This window comes from Arachis ipaensis, chromosome B1 (genome assembly GCF_059453495.1).
Source record: "Arachis ipaensis isolate K30076 ecotype BB chromosome B1, ASM5945349v1, whole genome shotgun sequence".
Taxonomy (NCBI): Eukaryota; Viridiplantae; Streptophyta; class Magnoliopsida; order Fabales; family Fabaceae; genus Arachis; species Arachis ipaensis.
This window is the reverse complement of record NC_142436.1, coordinates 34,404,780-34,424,557: the sequence shown is the minus strand read 5'-3', so window position 1 is coordinate 34,424,557 and position 19,778 is coordinate 34,404,780. Positions and strand designations below refer to the sequence as shown.

At 38.2% G+C, this 19,778-nt stretch overlaps 1 non-coding gene across 1 annotated transcript; it reads right to left on the bottom strand.

The window, feature by feature from the left end:
- Nucleotides 1–19,239: 19,239 nt before the first annotated feature.
- Nucleotides 19,240–19,347, bottom strand: LOC148576185 (small nucleolar RNA R71). Its single transcript, XR_015904222.1, has one exon. It is a non-coding gene; the product is annotated as a small nucleolar RNA R71 (small nucleolar RNA).
- Between the last annotated feature and the right edge of the window lie 431 nt (nucleotides 19,348–19,778).

Below are 19,778 nucleotides of genomic sequence, written 5' to 3'. Positions count from 1 at the left end.
TCACATCGGAAAAATCATGGAAGTCTATATGGACGACATGTTAATAAGAACACAAAGTGAAGAGACGTTACTATCCGACTTCACTTAAGTATTCGACACTATAAGAAGGCATGGCATGCGACTTAATCCTGTAAAATGCACCTTCACAGTAGAAGCTGGCAAATTCTTGGGTTTTATGCTCACACAAAGAGGAATCGAGGCAAATCCAGATAAATGCCAGGCCATACTCGATATGAAAAGCCCAACTTGCGTCAAAGAGGTACAACAGCTCAATGGAAGATTGGCAGCCTTGTCCAGATTTCTAGCGGGATCAGCGATAAGATCTCTTCCCTTCTATGCTACTCTAAGGAAGGAAAAAAGGTTCGAATGGACAACAGAGTGTGAACAAGCCTTCCAAGATTTCAAAAAGTTCCTGGGACAACCTTTTATCTTAACTCGGCCACGGGAAGGAGAACCCCTCGTATTATACCTCGCAGTAGGAAGTCGGGCAATAGCCTCAGCATTGGTCCAAGAAAGCGATAGTGGGCAACAACCTGTATACTTCATTAGCAAGGCACTACAAGGATCCGAGCTGAACTACCAAAAAATAGAAAAATTTTCCTATGCTCTCATCTTAACATCTTGATGACTTTGTCCATATTTCCAAGCCCACAGCATCAGGGTTCGGACCAATCAGCCAATAAAAGGCATTTTGCAAAAAACAGATTTAGCAGGAAGAATCTTACAATGGGTAGTCGAGTTGTCTGAATTCGACCTTCAATATGAAGCTCGGACAGCCATCAAATCCCAAAATTTTGCGGACTTCATTGCAGAATTTACAAACACCCTGGAAATTCCTATATAATGGAATCTCTATGTAGACGGTTCCTCAAACAAAACTGGAAGCGGCGCGGGTGTGATAATTGAAAGCGATCAGGGAACCCAAATTGAACTTTCCCTCAAATTCGGGTTCCCTGCCTCAAACAACCAAATTGAGTATGAGGCGCTACTAGCTGGTTTGAAGCTGGCTAGGGAGGTTGGAGCTCAAAAGCTTATCATCTTCAGCGACTCACAAGTAGTCACTTCACAAATAACGGGGAGCTACCAAGCCAAAGATCCCACCATGAAAAAGTACCTGGACAAAACCAGGGAATATCTTGGACAACTCAGGGAATATGAGGTCTGCCACATACCCCGAGAACAGAATGCTCGAGCCGATGCACTTTCAAAGCTAGCCAGCACCAAACCAGGTGCAACAATAGAAGCCTCATCCAAGAAATGCTGCAGAACCCGTCAATTTCAGAAGAAGAAAAAATCCTAACCATAACAGGTCTGGATCAAGGATGGATGACTCCCATAATTAACTACCTCAAAACAGAAGTACTCCCCACAGATGAAAAGGAGGCAAAGAGGTTAAAACGGGAGGCACAATACTACACTATCATAAACAATACTCTATATAAAAGAGGGATTTCAATACCATTGTTAAAATGTGTGCCGACTTCCAACACAAAGGAAGTTTTAGAAGAAGAACACAGTGGCATCTATGGCAATCATCTCGAAGCACAAGCACTTACCAAAAAAGTACTCCGGGCAGGATTTTATTGGCCAACTCTACAAAAGGAAGCCACAGAGTTCATAAAGACATGCCCACCATGTCAGAAACATGCCAACTTTCACATCGCCCCACCAGAGGAGCTCATTAGCGTAACCTCGCCCTGGCCATTCGCAAAATGGGGACTTGACCTTCTCGGACCTTTCCCTCAGGGATCAGGACAAGTCAAATTCCTCATAGTAGGGGTGGACTACTTCACAAAATGGATCGAGGCAGAACCTCTAGCTAACGCCATTGCTCAAAGAAGTCAAAAATTCCTATATAGAAACATTTTCCCAAGGTTCGGGGTTCCATACTCCATCACCACAGACAATGGCACCCAATTCACAGATACAGGCTTCAGAAAGTTAGTGGCCGACTTGAACATAAAACACCAATTCACTTCTGTAGAACATCCCTAAGCCAATGGACAAGCCGAAGCTGCCAACAAAGTCATATTGGCCGGGCTAAAGCAGAGATTACAGGACGCAAAGGGAGCCTGGGCTGAAGAGCTCCCGCAAGTCCTATGGGCATACCGAATAACGCCACATTCCGACACAAATGAATCACCTTTCCGATTAGCTTATGGAATGGAGTCAATGATCCCAGTGGAGATTGAAGAAAGGTCACCCAGAGTAATCCACTATAATGAATAAGCCAACTCCCAACTTCAAAGGGAAGAACTCGACCTACTTCCAGAAATCCAAGAAAGAGCTTGGATCAGGGAAGAGGCATTGAAACGTCGAATGGCTTCGGGATACAATCAAAAGGTAGTGCCGCGAAGTTTTGCCGAGAACGACCTCATCCTAATCCGAAATGATATCAGAACAACTCGACCTGGAGAAGGAAAGCTGGCAGCAAACTAGAAAGGACCCTACTGAGTCATAGAAATACTTGGAAAGGGCTACTACAGAATGTCCAAACTCGAAGGGCGAGAGCTTCCTAGGTCATGGCACGCCTGCAACCTAAAAAGGTACTATAGTTAGGGGTGATAAAGGATCTTAGGATAAGGCGCACTCTTTTTCCTGAAAAAGTTTTTTAATGAGGTGCTGAGCCAATGCCTACAAATTGCCCGACTTAGAGGGATAAAACTCCCACATGTATATATCTGCATTTTCTTTTGAATAAAAATTGTTTAGATCTTCTACAAATTCTCAAGACGCATTAATCTGAAACACTCATTGCCCGATTATAAAGCTACAGATCGACAAAAAGTGAAAATCAAATTCACTGCACGATCACGATAAAGACCAACAAAGATGAAAACCAAATTCGTCAAAAGGTCGACCAAACGGGGATTAAACCCAATTTCTACAAAATCGGCAAAGATGAAAACAGAATAATGCAAGAAGTTATCGAAAGTGATCCATAGAAAGGACCTGACGAGGTCTTAATAAAATGGATTGCTAAAAAATAACTTAAAGACTGGCCGACATAAAGAAGTCGGACCAGTTGTAATAACCAAAGTTATAAAAAGTAAATCCCTGGAAAGAGGTCTGGCCAGCCCTATAAAAGAGGATTACTAAAATAACTTAGAAGGGCCCGACATAATAAGGTCGGCCCAAAAACATAAAGTTATAAAAGTAATCCCTGAAAGAGTCTTGAACAAGGTCCAAGAAAGAGGATTACTAAAATAACTTAGAAGGGCCCGACATAATAAGGTTGGCCCAAAAACATAAAGTTATAAAAGTAATCCCTGAAAGAGACCTGAACAAGGTCCAAGAAAGAGGATTACTAAAATAACTTAGAAGGACACGACATAATAAGGTCGGCCCAAAAACATAAAGTTATAAAAGTAATCCCTGAAAGAGACCTGAACAAGGTCCAAGAAAGTGGATTACTAAAATAACTTAGAAGGGCCCGACATAATGAAGTCGGCCCAAAACATAAAGTTATAAAAGTAATCCCTGAAAGAGACCTAAACAAGGTCCAAGAAAGAGGATTACTAAAACAACTTAGAAGATCCCGACATGACCAAGTCGGCCTCCCAAAAACCTTGACGTTATAATAGGAAATTCCCAACAGAGACCTAAACAAGGTCCAAACAAAACGGATTACTAGAAACAACTTCAGGTCAAAGTGAGGAAGCCAACATACAAGGAGGATCCAAACATCCACAACCTCAAAGGAATCAAGCCATAAGTATGAAATACAAAGGCAATCCAAAGAGGTCGGACAACAAAGTTCCAACACTCCCAAAAAACCTAAAAAGGTACCAAGACAGATGCAGACAGATATGTTACAAAAAACACAAGTTATAATAATAACAAACTCAAGAGGCTACCAAAATCAGCCCCAAGAGCTTGGAAACTACTTTATTTTTCAAAATGAAGTTGCTAAACAAGCAACTCAAGAAGTAGCAAAAAGTCAGAACCACTACCATTTACAAAACATAAAGTTCAAAAGCCCACAAACCGGGCTATCCACACAAATATCTAGAAAAAATCACTGAGGATCCGAAGGCTTCTCGGCAGCAGCAACACGGGGTGAAGGAGGACGAGTCTGGAGAGGCACCGCATCCACGGTCCCATCATCCCGGTTCAAGATCTGACAATCAGGCTCTGACTCGGGATGACCAGCCTCAGAGGAAGGAGCTGAAGAAGTAGGCACAACGGAAGCTTTGGAGGCAGGCATTGAAGGAGGGTCGACATCATCATCATCAGGGTCATCAGGGATAATCTTACCGTCCTTTACGACATTATCCAAGCTGAAGAGAGTAAGGTCGAGCTCCGAAGCAAGAACCCGGACCTGCTCCTTCAAGTTCTCATAAGCAGCGGTTACACTACATGCAAGGTGACCCTGGAGCTCAGCGTAATCAACTCGGGCAGACTCTAAATCATCCCTGAGACACATCATCTCCCTATAAGTCGTGACATAACTCTCCATGTGCTTCAATGCCGTGTCTTCAGCCAGCTTCGCAGAAGCCGCCAAGGCAATAGAACTGGCCTTTTCACCCTCCAACTCCTTCTCCAACTTAGTCACCCTCACCTCAAGTTCCTCCTTCAAACCCTTCATTCGGTCGAACTCCAACTTAGCCTCCTCCATAAAAGCCTTGGTAGCATGAATGGGAAGATCTTGAGCAGTCCGATATAAAGTCGCCCCCATATGTGCCATTTTTACGCTGTTCCGAGTAATAAAGTCCAAATGGCGAAGGAGAGAAACATCGTCAGTAGGAATGGTGCCATAAGGACTAATTTGCTGGTCCACAAACTCAACAGCATCAAAATCAGGGGCATCAAGGTTGAAGGGCTCAGTGGTTTTTTGTTTTTTCGGTGGAGGAGCGCCAGAGGTAACGACAGAAGCCTGTGGAGGATCAACCAAATGAACCCGAAGAGTAGGAATTATCCTCCTCGGCCCAGGAGAGCTCAGTACAGATGGCTTCGACTGAACCTGGGAAGACCCCTCCCCAGCCATCTTGGCCGAGATGTTCTGAACTGCAGTAGCTTTCCTCGCCTTCTTAAAGGCCTTCATAGATTCTTTATTCTTGATCATCTCTGCAAACAAACATCACAGCAAAAGACCAAGCTATGAATCAAAGAAGAGAAAAGAAATAAACTCGACAAAATAAAGCAAAAACACAAAAGAGAAATCGACCACTACCCAGCTCAGCTCGAAGAAGAGAGGGATTTACTAGGAATTTCTTTGTGTCACGATGGAGAGGCTGCCCCCAGTTTTCTTCCAGCACAGTCACAAAGGCTTGCTCAGCCTCATCTAACATCTCCCACATATATTTAGATGCCATTACATTTTTTGGACCCAGAAGAAGTCGCGGAAAGATTCATCAAACATGGAAAAAACCTTTTTTCCCCTGGGAAGCTCAGAAAGAAACCCAAGCGGCCTTCTTCTTAACCACCCCAGGCTTTGTCAAAACAAAGAGATAAAAGAAGAGGGATTGTGAAGCAGGGATACCTAGTTCATGACACAACAACTGAAAGATTTTCATAAAATCCCAGGAGTTGGGGTGAAGCTGGGATGGAGCTACATTACAAGACCACAATAGGTTGGTCTCAAAAGGGGTAAAAGGAAGAGTAATATTCATTTGACTAAAAAAGAAGTCATATGCATAGAAAAAGGGGCGCTCTCCAACAATTGGGGTAGAAAAACAGACCCTTTACTCAGAATTAGGAGATACAAGTTCATAGTTCTTTTCATCACTACCATTACTACAAATCCTATGAAATTTCCTAAGCTGCTGACAAAACTCGGAGTCAACCAATAAAACAAACAGAAGAACCATAGAATCCACCCAATCAGCCATGCCCTCAGGGACTTGGAAAGATGTCTCAACAATATTTTTGCGAGAAGACATGAGGTCAACTAGTCCTACAGCAAGAAAGAAGAAAATAGATTACTAACCCGAACATCTCGGACAAAGTCGAAATCAACTCACAGCAGAAGCATGACTTAAGCATACAAACAAGTAAAAAGGAAAACCCCAAGACAAGGTCCAGGGGCATCCTTTGGAGGTAGTGACAGAGTAAAGGATCAAGAATAAAATCCACAAGACTAACATCCCAATAAAACTCTCAGCAAAGAAAACCCCTTTTCCAAAAAGCAACATCCCGAGAAGAAAGAGACAAAGTCAAAACAAAGTCATCAAAGGAGCAACAAAATACCAGTTCAATCAGAAAGCAAACAAAACGCGCCAGGCAGAGGACATAAAAAACGCAACCTTTTTTCAAAAGAATCAAATGAAGCCATTACCCCAGAAAGCTACAAAATCAAGTAAAGGCAGCAAAACATGCAAAGCCCTAAAAAACCCCAATCATAAAGAGAAATGCTAGAAACATGCATCACAACAACAATTGAGCATAAAAACGCGAAAAGGTTCAGATTTTCCAGCAGGCATTTCAAAAAGAAAAATCAAAGTTTTATCAAAAAGCCAAAGGCAAAACGACGAAAGAAGTAAAGAAACAGAAAAGTAGAACCAACCCGGAGAAAGATTCTGAAGAAAGATGAAAGCAGGAGCGACGAACCATCTCTTGAGCAAAGCACCAAGACAAAGCGTCGCAGAGAAAAACGAAAAGGCAAAGCTTCAGGCGAAACAGAAAAACAGAGAGAAAGGAGGGGAAGTTACAGAAAAAAGGAAAACCATTTCTTGAAGTACAAAATTCAAAATAAAAGAGCCAAGAGAAACGAAGCATTAAAAATCAATTAATGAGGGTATTAAACCCTCGCACATTCCCAAGGCTAGAGCGCTAATGCAAAAGCGCGCGCTTTTTATAAGAAACAAAACGTTCCGCATAGTCAGAAGACTCTACAAAGAAGAAGTCGACAAAATGCTCGAGTTCGGCTTCACCAGAGAAGGATCAAAGTCCCAAAACTAAGACTCGACCTCCAAAACAAAGACCGAGCTCGAGCAGGGGCACTGTTCATACCCTGGGTCGAGCTGTCCGACCCGGGATGTTCTACTGACGAGACGACTGACTTCTTCAGGTTAGGCCGTTCGACCTCTTTTTAAAAAGATCGGCCAAATCACCAGGAAAAGCCCAATAAGGGCCCAACAGAGGAACACGACCTAAATCCTAAGGTAGCCCAAGCCTCTAAAGATAAGGGCGGTTCCCTTGAAGATAAGATGACCTCACTCAAAGATAAGATAAGATAAGATAACTAACTTATTTTATCTAAGAAGGTCACTCCACACCTCTATAAATATGCTGGAGCACCCAGGTATAACTCATACTCTGATTCTACTAAAAACCTACTTAATACCCTTGCTAACTTAAGCATCGGAGTCCCTTGCGGGTACCACCACCCTCCGGTGACAAAGGATCAGTAGCATAGCCAGTCCAACGAGTCGGATACCACAGCTCTGGCCGCGACTCACCAGCCGGACATGTCAGCTCCGACCAAGTACAAAAGATCTCGTCCGAGATCGACCTACAGTTTCAGGTAACCCTCGGAACAGGTTTCCTTTTCCAAAGGTTGTGTGCAGTGAGATGTATCCAAGTGGTTAGATTGGAGTGTCTCCCAGCCCGAATAAGCTGTTCGGATATGCTCTGAGTTCTTTTTTCCTCTAAGCCGAGTTTGTCGAAGGCGGTTTTGAACAAGATGTCAGCCGAGCTCCCCTGGTCTACCAGTGTGCGGTGGAGATTAGCGTTGGCCAATATGATAGTGATGACCATGGGATTATCATGTCCCAAAATAATGCCAACTGCGTCCTCTTTAGTAAAAGTGATAGTGGGGATGTCGGGTGCTTCTTCTCCTCCCTCGACATGATATACTTCTTTAAGATGTCTTTTGCGAGATGATTTGGAGACTCCTCCTCCCGCAAATCCTCCATGTATCATGTGGACATGTCTCTCCGGGGTACGAGGTGGTCGCTCAGTTCGTCCGACATCTTCGTCTCTTCTTCCTTTTCTTGGTTCATCTGCTCTGCTGGCTAAGTACCGATCTAGTTTTCCCTCTCTAACCAATTTTTCTATGACATTCTTCAAGTCGAAACATTCGTTGGTGGAATATCCATAGATTCGATGGTATTCACAGTATTCAGTCCGATTTTCTCCTCCTTTCTTGCTTTTGAGTGGGCGAGGTGGGGGTTTCCTTTCAGTATGGCATACTTCTTGATGGACATCTACAAGAGACACCCGAAGAGGGGTGTAATTGTGGTATTTTTTGATCTTTTTTCTATGTTGATCTTCTTTTTTCTTGGACTCTTTGTCCTTATCTCGGGAGGAGTAGGAGAGTCTGGACTTTGAGGTCTCTCCTAGTCGAGAGTTTTCCTCCATGTTGATGTATTTCTCTGCTCGTTCTTGCACTTTATTCAGGGATGTGGGATATTTTTTCGATATTAAGTGACTAAAAGGTCCCTCTCGTAAGCCATTGATGAGACCCATAATGGCTGCTTCTGTTGGCAGACTTTGTATGTCCAGACATACTTTGTTGAATCTTTCCATGTAGCTGCAGAGACTTTTCTGATCTCCTTGCTTGATCCCTAATAGACTTAGGGTGTGCTTAGTTTTGTCTTTCTGGATGGAGAATCTGGCTAGAAACTTCTTGGCTAAGTCGTCAAAGCCTGAGATGGACCTAGGGGGCAGATTGTCGAACCATTTAATTGCTGTCTTTGTCAAGGTAGTTGGGAAGGCTTTGCAGCGGACTGCATCTGAGGCGTCAGTGGGGTACATTCTACTTCTGAAATTACTGAGATGATGGCTGGGATCTGCTGTGCCATCGTATAGAGTCATGTCGGGAGGTTTGAAGTCCTTTGGAATTTTGGTCTTCATAATCTCTTTGGTGAATGGGTCTTGATCCTTACGGGAGCTATCTTCGTGGCTGGTTCGAGTGGTTTTGGCCTTGAGATCGGCTTCGAGCTTTAGGAGCTTGTCCTCTAACTCGCGGCGTCGCCTAGCTTCCCGTCGTAGGTCTCTTTTGGCTTCCCGTTGATACTCGACCTCTTTTTCGAGTTGCCTTAGGCGATCCTGAAGTGCCTCCATGGCTCCCGTGTTTGGTGAACTTTTGTCTTTGTTAGGTTAAGAAGTATCGTCTATTGTGACCTCTGCGTTCTTATGTGGCGTTCTGTTCTCCAAATCAGAATTGTGGTCGTTGTCAAAGTTGTCCGCCATGGTGATGGGATGACTTCCAGGTTCCCCGACAACGGTGCCAATGTTCCGAGGGTTACCTGAAACTGAAGGTCGATCTCGGATGAGATCTGCTGTGGTGGTCGGCGCTAATGTGTCCGACTTGTGGGTGGTGGCCGGAGCCGTCGTGTTCGACTTGTGGGACTTGATGATGATGCTGATCCTTTGTCACCGGAGGGTGGTGGTACCTGCAAGGGACTCCGATGCTTAAGTTAGCAAGGGTATTAAGCAGGTTTTTTGTAGAATCAGAGTATGAGTTATACCTGGGTGCTCCAGTGTATTTATAATGATGGAGAGTGACCTTTCTGGAGATAAGATAGTTATCTTATCTTATCTTATCTTTGAGTGAAGTTATCTTATCTTCAAGGGAACCGCCCTTATCTCTATAGGCTCGGGCTACCTTTGGATTTGGGTCGTGTTCCTCTGTTTGGGCCCTTTTTGGGCTTTTCTGGTGATTTGACCGAGTTCTTTGAGAAGAGGTCAGGTAGTCCTGATCTGAAGAGGTCGGTCGACCTGTTGTCAAACAACCCGGGTCAGACAGCTCGACCCAACACTTATTATTTTTTACTTACTAAAACTTTAAATTATAATAAATAAATTGTCCAATTTAATATAAAAATCTCTAAAAATACCATTCTAAATAAATATAATAAATCATAAATACAATTTAAAATGACAAAATAAAATTTATCAAGCGAGTCCATTCTTACATTATTGAAAAATGCATGTTTCAATTAGGAGTGTTGATCTTCAATACAGATCTGGAGAGCTAAAGAAAGAGAGATGGAGGCAACGATCTTTTGGAGGTGCGTGAAGGCGCATGCATGTTCCAAATTCGAGCGTTATTTCGTTATTTCAACTCAAAATAACATAGAGAAACTTTTGGTATGGTTCGTTCATGATCAAATACAACAACAAAAAGATGACCAAAAAAAAAAAAACTAAACTAGAGAATATTTGTTCTTCATCAAAAAAATATAAGAAATGTCAAAAAATGTATTTTTATATGTTGTACGATTCATTAATACAAAAAGATTATTTATACACATATTTTTAATAATAATCTTAACAATTCTACTAATTACTCAACTAATTATCTATTAACATTAACTTTTTAACCATTGTACTAACCTATTCTTAATTTACTAATTATATTCTAATATTTTTTATAATATTTTTTATTTTTAATTTTTTAATTAAAAAACGTTATTAAATAATAAAAAATATTATTTAATCTTAATAATATTTTTTTAAGTATCGCTAAAATTGTATAACCACTATATCCATTCTAACCATAGACACTAATAACATGCACCACCAGTGGCGGAGCTTAGTTCAGACAAGGGGGGCCATGGCCCCCCCAAACTTTTTATAAAAAACTTAGTAATACTTTTTCAAAAGATAAAAAATAATTCAATTGACTTAAATACTTTACTATGACTTAAAGTATCTAATAAGTTCAATAAACAACACTCTCTCTATCTTTAAGTTCAAATATCAAAAATTAGATATTTTTTATTTATTTAATTTAATATTATTTTATATTTTACTATTTATTTAATTTAATTTTTATATGATAAAAAATAATAGAATATTCAATAAGTATTAATATTATTATATTTGTATAAATTGATAAAAAATTCAATAAATATTATAAATTTTAATATTTGTCCTTCTAACTTCTTCTTTACATATTTTACAGGATATATATTCAAATTTTTATATAAAATAATAATGAAAAATCAAAGAATTGATACATTTTTTAAGAGGAAGGGTAATATTTAAAAAGGAGAACATATAACTTTTACAATATCAACACATGTAGATAGTTCTTCTACTTTAATGAATCACGAAGAAAGTGAGATATAACTTTTAAAAGTTCAAAAAGTTACATCTGATGACTTTAACCTTAACTTTTTGGAACGAGATCTTTAAAAACGGCTTTAAATTTGGCAATATCACCCAAACCAGAGAGATGAGATTAAACGAGCTTATCTTAAATGGAGTCCATATCAAAAATATTTTGACAATTATTTTCTATTTGGCCCCCCAAAATTTTATTTCAAGTTCCGCCACTGTGCACCACTATATCCATTTATTAAAGGCGATAACTAATTCAATCTTTTAACTAATATTTTTGAGTTAAATTATAAGAAGTATAAAAAAACTCATATTAAAACGGTCTTAATGCTTTTATGGTTATTTAGTCAGGTCGAACTTGATTAATTGGATTTTTAATAACGAAGGTCGAGGTTTAATCCAAAAAAACAAAACAAAAAAAAAAAGGAGAGAGAGAACTAACTGGTTATAACTTATCCCAACCAAAAGAAGAGAACTAGTTCATTATGATACCAGTTTCTCTCAGTTGAAGGAAATTGACTCTTCAAAGCTTGTGACAGAGCAAAAGATTATGCAGGACCACAAGCTGGATCTTCCGCGCTACTCAATCTGAGATAGAAAAATAAAATAAAAGACTTTTTCATTTAAAGTGAATTATATTCATGTTATTAGCTTTTTACATGAAAAATAAATACTCTTATAAAGATTTCCTACATGCATGGTACTTCTAATGGCTCAAGAATTTGGTTATGGGGTTTAGGGTGGTGTATTGGTTGGAAATGGGTGAACCTAGTATATTTACGCATGGACGGAGGTGTCAGGTAGAAGGGCAATACGCAGGGAACGTATTGCAACATGTGGGAGGTATGCTGGATACGTGGCAACATCCTGACCAACATGTGAAGAACGTGTTGGACACGTAGCAACATATTAGCCAACACGTAGAAAGCGTGTTGAATGATTTTCACAATACTATAATACACTTCAAATATTAATATTCAATTAAAACACTATCTCTATCTCCATATTAAAAATAATTTCTGACTTCTAATATTATATATGATTATTATAGTGATTATACTACTCACGTAACGTGGCTCATCTTGTACCAGCTAATTGACATAATGAGTCCAAATGATTTTTTTCCCGACATTCACATACCATTGTCTTTCCTAATGTTTTCTACCACAAAGATTTATTAAAATATTATAGAAGGTCTAGATTGAGCTGAAAATTTTAGGAGGGGAACCCAACCCCTTATTCTTTTAGCCAATTATGGAGAACTGAGTTTGTCTTTTATGCGCAGCTTTCTTTTTTGAGTAAGATTGGAAATGCTTAGTACAACCATATTTTAATTTAGGTCTCATTTTACTTGATAACCTTTTGTTACTCCTGTAATATTAATTGAAGAGGAAGAGTGGATAATTGCAACTTTGCATCAGTCACGTGCATGTAGTGTAGTAGTGTACAATTCACCAATGGCGGGGCTTAAATTAAACTTATTAAAGAGAGATCGACAGAGAGAAGTAGGACCCATCATCCCTTTGTCAGACCTCAGTAGTAGTGATTTTGATATTCCACCAACATTAATTAAAAGAATAATGGTTAAACTAGTCTTTAAAAAATATTTTTTTAAATTTATTTTTAAAAGATTTTATTAATTAAATTAATTTTTAAAAATTATAGATTAATCATTTTTATTTTTCTGTTACTCAATTAATAATTTCTGTCAATGATTGATAATATAGATTATTAATTGATGGTATATATAATACCTAATATATTTAATTGAATATTAAACAAATACATTTATGAACATATATCAATTTAGTCACTAAATTATATTAGGATTATAATTTATGTAATTAAAAAATGACTAAATTAATTGATTTTAATAAATATATTTAGTTAGTGTCTAATTAGACATATTATGTGTCATGTATATTGTCAATTAATATTATATATCATCAATCGTTTATTAATAATATAACAGACAAAACTTATTAATTTGTAATATTTAAAAGAACAATTTAATTAATAAAATATTTACAAACGAAAAATGATTTATTTTTTAAAGACTGATTTAACAACATATACATTTATTTCTAGCTACTTCAGAAGGATATGCATATGCATTGCAAAAAAAAAAAAAAAAATCTCTTTTCTAATCCTATACATAATATGCGCCTACACCTTTTTATTTTGGTGGATATTCTAATAAAGATTTTTTGATTATCATCATATGAAAATACTTCACTTTGACCATTGGATAATAAGTTGTAGGGCTTGATTTTTATATGTTATAAAAGTGTTACCTATATTTAAAGTGTGGCTAAACAAATAAGTCACACTTTTTAAGCAAAGATCATCATAAAAAAATATTCTTGACATCTTTATTGAAGTAGTTGCCTTTTATTTTATCCCTACAAAATTAACCTATCTACAACACCAAAAGGTTATTTTGCTAATAAAAATTACCTTTGCCAACTTCCAATTATATATGAATATATTTCTTTTAAATTTGTTTTACTAAAATCTCTTTTTTAAAAAATTTGTCCAATTTGCATAAATTAAAAATTTAACATTTGTGGATGATTTCAGAATTTTTGTTGTAACACCCTAACTTTTAGCACCTCATGATTGCACTAAAGGTCCGGACATTACCTGACTTTACTCCTTGAATTTCATACTTTATTTATTAAATATTGAGCCTCTGCACGTTAACTTGTTGATAGTTTTTAAGAAAAACGAAATTTGTAACACCCTACCACACAGAGTCTTATGCTTAAGTCATAAAGCTGAGATGGCAAGGTATTACGACCTCTAAAAGTAAACGTATCTATATAATAACAATAGTAGTTGAAGGGAAATTATACCGAGGAGTCTGTGAAGAAAAGTTTATAACAAAAGTCGTAATGCTCACGTAAACGAAAAACTTGCATGCGAGAAAACCTAAGATTCATAAGTATAGTAAACAGAAAGTAGGAATAGAGGGTCAAAAGTACAAAATAACAAGCTCCTAACTCAGCCTGCGAAGCTAAGGCTGGCCAGAGAATATTTACATACTTATATACATAATCTGTAACCCAAAATACATACATAAAACCCTAGTTCTCCATAAACCTGTAGGAGGAGCAAATAAACAAGTATATAAGAGGAGAATTTATATATACATATATCAAAATATTAAAAGAAATCCCAAAAGAAGCCAGTTCGCTTCAGAAGCTCTAGATGCCTAGCGAGGTACCTCTCGACCTGCATTTGAAAAACACAACATAGTATGGGATGAGAACCGAAGGTTCTCAGCATGGTAAAGGTGCCACGAACATAAGATATAAGGTCCTGGGAATACCAGAGGCAATCCTAGAATGTCAACACTCAAATTATAATTCTTAAGGAACTAAAACAGAAACCATAAGCAGGGGTAGATATCTAAGGTTCTTAAGGTTCTAACTCAATCCTAACTTAATCTCTCAAATTACAATCCACTCACTGTCTCATTCAACTCTAACCCTTACCACTGACCCAACCAGTCACGGCCTATGGCCCAAATAAAACCAGCTCGGCCTCCGGCCCAAATAAACTCAACCCGGCCTCTGGCCCATTTCAAATCAAATCAACATTATCACCCGTCCACCACCAAAATACTCAAAATAGAAAGAGAATCACAAACACAAGCAAATACAAGGCAAAGACATTTAAAGAACAGTTACAGCAAGTATCACAGTTATCAGCTAAACAGAATTTATCAGATAGGCAAATCCAAAACAATTATGCACACCCAAACCAAGCAAACAAATGCAACATGATGCATGCTTGTCCTACTGGCCGTGAGCTCACGTGTCGGTTAAATCGCCAAAACCCGACACAACTGGTAGCTAACCCAGATATTTGTCTCTAGGTTACGCATCTCCAGGAGGATCATAAACGAAGGAGTGTGCCTTTCTACATCAAAGGAGAGTGTCTTTCTACATCGAAGGAGCGTGCCTTTCCACCTTACAACCAGAGAAGAATGTGGGGGAAACAATACGAAGGAAAGTGCCTTTCCACTTTCCCCACACCCTCATTACAACAAGAGAGGAAACTTCTGTCCTCAACTTTTCAAGTTAACGAGCAAATGGGATCACACCCAAATCTTGCCCTCTCGACTATTCCAGCCACACACACATCTTGACCGTTCTGGTCACACACACATCTTGACCATTCTGGCCACACTTAGTCATCTCCAATCTCATCATTAACATCTCAGTTCAGTTACTCTAGACATTCATTTACTTCCAAGTAACCTTGCTTTCCATAGCCTAATCTCATCACTTTCAACCTTTACTTCATCTCCAAGTTACCTCTATTTCCTAACTCCATTTTATTACTAAGCTTACTATCCAAATTTAGAACTAACAGTGTGAAAACATAGATTTAGGAGGTCAAATTGACTTGAAAACACAAAATAATAATTTATTGAAAAACAGGGGTATGCGTACGCATGCAAGAGGTATGCGTATGCATAGGTCTCTTTTTGGACCAGGATGCATACGCATGCACCTGTCCACGTACGCATACGCACTGGATAGAATAGAACACATGCGTATGCCTGATGAGCGGATAATTTATACGCTTTTTGGCATTATTTTTAGGTAGTTTTTAATATGTTTTAGTTAGTTTTTATTATATTTTTATTAGTTTTTAAATAAAAATCACATTTCTGGACTTTACTATGAGTTTGTGTGTTTTTCTGTGATTTCAGGTATTTTTTGGCTGAAATTGAGGGACCTGAGCAAAAATCTGATTCAGAGGCTGAAAAAGGACTGCAGATGCTGTTGGATTTTGACCTCCCTGCACTCGAAGTGGATTTTCTGGAGCTACAGAAGCCCAATTTGCGCGCTCTCAATTGCGTTGGAAAGTAGACATCCTGGGCTTTCTAGCAATATATAATAGTCCATACTGGCTATGCCTAAACCTTTTGTTCTTATGTATTTTCAACGGTGGAGTTTCTACACACCATAGATTAAGGTGTGGAGCTCTGCTGTTCCTCATGAATTAATGCAAAGTACTATTGTCTTTCTATTCAATTCACGCCTACTTCTTCTCCAAGATATACTCTCGTACTTAATTCAGTTAAGTCAGAATGAAGGGGTGACCCGTGACAATCACCCAATCTTCGTTACTCGCTTAGCCAAGGTCGCGTGCCTGACAACCACAAAGCGATCTACATGATGTTCAATGTAGTCATTGGATGACAGCTGGAGTATATTCTCTTGGGTTTCTAATATCATATTAGAACCTTCGTGGTATAGGCTAGAATTATTGGCGGTCATTCCTGAGATCCGGAATGTCTAAACCTTGTCTGTGGTATTCCGAGTAGGATCTGGAAAGGGATGACTGTGACGAGCTTCAATCTCGCGAGTGTTGGGCGTAGTGACAGACGCAAAAGGATCAATGGATCCTATTCTAACATGATCGAGAACTGACAGATGATTAGCCGTGCGGTGATAGCGCATTTGGACCATTTTCACTGAGAGGACGGGAGGTAGCCATTGACAACTGTGAAACCCAACATAAAGCTTGCCATGGAAAGGAGTATGAATGATTGGATGAAGGCAATAAGAAAGCAGAGGTTCAGAAGGAACAAAGCATCTTCATACGCTTATCTGAAATTCTCACCAATGAATTACATAAGTATCTCTATCTTATTTTATGTTTTATTCATATTTTAATTATCTTAAACTCCATAACTATTTGAATTTGCCTGACTGAGATTTATAAGATGACCATAACTTGCTTGAAGCCGACAATCTCTGTGGGATCGACCCTTACTCACGTAAGGTTTATTACTTGGACGACCCAGTACACTTGCTGGTTAGTTGTGCGGAGTTGTGATAAAGAGTTGATATTACCATTGTGTGTACCAAGTTTTTGGCGCCATTGATGATCACAATTTCATGCACCAAGTTTATGGCGCCGTTGCCGGGGATTGTTCGAGTTTGGACAACTGACGGTTCATCTTGTTGCTCAGATTAGGTAATTTTATTTTATGTTTAAGCTTTTATTTTTTATTTTCGAAAAAAAAAGAAAAATAATAATATTTCTATTCTGTTCTTCAGAGTTTTTAAGAATGAATTCTAGAGTTTCATGATGATTTGTTGAAGTCTGGCTGGTTGAGAAACCATGTCTAAACTTTTGGACCGAGGTTTCAACTTATCATCACAAGATCTTGTTGATTTCTATTAATTTTGCTATTGAAAGTAATGATCTGCTAAAGCTTGGCTGGCCATTGGCCATGTCTAGTGTTTTGGACCGAAGCTTTCATTGAAGGCTTGGCTGGCTAGTAAGCCATGTCTAATTCCTGGACCGGAGTTTTAGACTAACATTGCATGATTCCTGGAATTCCCATTAAAAATTTTGAATTTCTTACTTTCTCTTCTTCCAATTAATTTTCAAAAAATTACAAAAAATTTTAAATTCACAAAAATAAAAAATAATTTGTGTTTCTTGTTTAAGTCTAGTGTCAATTTTTAAGTTTGGTGTCCTGCATGTTTTATTTATTTCTTGCATTTTTCGAATATATGCATTATGTTCTTCATTAATCTTCAAGTTGTTCTTGATGATTCCCTTGCTCTGATCTTTAATTTGTCTTGTTTTGTGTGTTTAGTTGTTTCTCATATGCATTCTCAATTTGTTAGTGTTTCTAATATGAAAATTTCTAAGTTTGGTGTCCTGCATGCTTTGTTTATTTGATCTTAGTTTTACATGATTAGTTTCATTTTGTTATTTTTCATTATTAAAAATTCAAAAAAATGTTTAAAATTGCGTCTTTTCAAGTCAATAATACAGAGAATTGAAGATTCAGAACATGCAGCAGAGGAATTACACAGAAAAAGCTGGGCGTTCAAAACGCCCAGTAAGGAAGGAAAATTGGTGTTTAAACGCCAGCCAGGGTACCTAGCTGGGCGTTAAACGCCCAAAAAGGTAGTATTTTGGGCATTAAACGCCAGAATGGATACCATTCTGGGCGTTTAACGCTAGGATGGCACAAAAAGGAAGATTTTGTTTTTAATTCAAATCTTTTTCAAATTTTCATAATTTTTCAAAATCAAATCTTTTTCAAATCATATCTTTTCAATCATATCTTTTCAAAATTAAATCCTTTCCATTTTCAAAAATCCTTGCTACAATTAACGATTTAATTCAAAACTTTCAAGTTGTTACTTGCCTATTAAGAAAGGATCAAATTTTGAATTTTAGAATCATATCTTTCAAATTTCTTGTTAGCCAAGGCATTAATTTTAAAAATCAAATCTTTTTAATTGTTTGTCAATCATATCTTTTTAAAACCATATTTTCTCAATCATATCTTCTCAATTACATCTTTTTCAAAATGCTTTTCAATCATATCTTTTTTCAAAATCTTTTTCAAAATCACTTAATTACCTTCTCAATTTTAATTTTTGAAAATCATCAATCAATTTTAAAAAAAAATTCTTTCAAAATCTTTTTAAATTTAATTTCAAAAATTCTTCCACTCTTCTCACATCCTTCTATTTAAGGACTAACACTCCTCCACTATCAGCAATTCGGACTCTCTCTCTCTCTAAAGTTCGAATTCTTCTCTTTCTACCTCCTCCTTCTATTCTTCTTTTCCTCTGACATCTCATGAAATCTCTATACTGTGACATAGAGGATTCCATACTTTCTTCTCCTCTCTTTTATATGAGCAAGAGCAAGGACAAAGGCATTCTTGTTGAAGCTGATCCTGAACCTGAAAGGACCTTGAAGAGAAAGCTAAGAGAAGCTAAAGCACAACTCCCTGTAGAGGACCTAACAGAAATTTTCAAACAAGAAGAAGACATGGCAACTGAAAATAACAACAATGCCAATAATGCAAGGAAGGTACTTGGTGACTTTACTGCACCTACTCCCGACTTCTATGGGAGAAGCATCTCTATCCCTGCCATTGGAGCAAACAACTTTGAGCTTAAGCCTCAATTAGTTTCTCTAATGCAACAGAATTGCAAGTTTTATGGATTTCCATTAGAAGATCCTCATCAGTTCTTAGCTGAATTCTTGCAGATCTGTGACACTGTCAAGACCAGTGGGGTTGATCCCGAGGTCTACAGGATTATGCTTTTTCCCTTTGCTGTAAGAGACAGAGCTAGAACATGGTTGGATTTACAACCTAAGGAAAGCATGAACTCTTGGGAAAAATTGGTCAGTGCTTTTCTGGCCAAATTCTTTCCACCTCAAAAATTGAGTAAGCTTAGAGTGGAAGTCCAGACCTTCAGACAGAAGGAAGGTGAATCCCTCTATGAAGCTTGGGAAAGATACAAATAATTGATCAGAAGGTGTCCTTCTGACATGCTTGCAGAATGGAGCATCATATGTATCTTCTATGATGGTCTGTCTGAACTGTCCAAGATGTCATTGGACAGCTCTGCTGGAGGATCTCTTCATCTGAGGAAGACGCCTACAGAAGCTCAGGAACTCATTGAAATGGTTGCAAATAACCAATTCATGTACACTTCTGAAAGGAATCCTGTGAATAATGGAACAAATCAGAAGAAAGGAGTTCTTGAGATTGATACTCTGAATGCCATATTGGCTCAGAACAAAATATTGACTCAGCAAGTCAATATGATTTCTCAGAGTCTGTCTGGAATGCAAGCAGCAACAGGCAGTACTAAAGAAGCTTCATCTGAAGAAGAAGCTTATGATCCTGAGAATCCAGCAATGGAAGAGGTGAATTACATGGGAGAACCCTATGGAAACACCTATAATCTTTCATGGAGAAATCA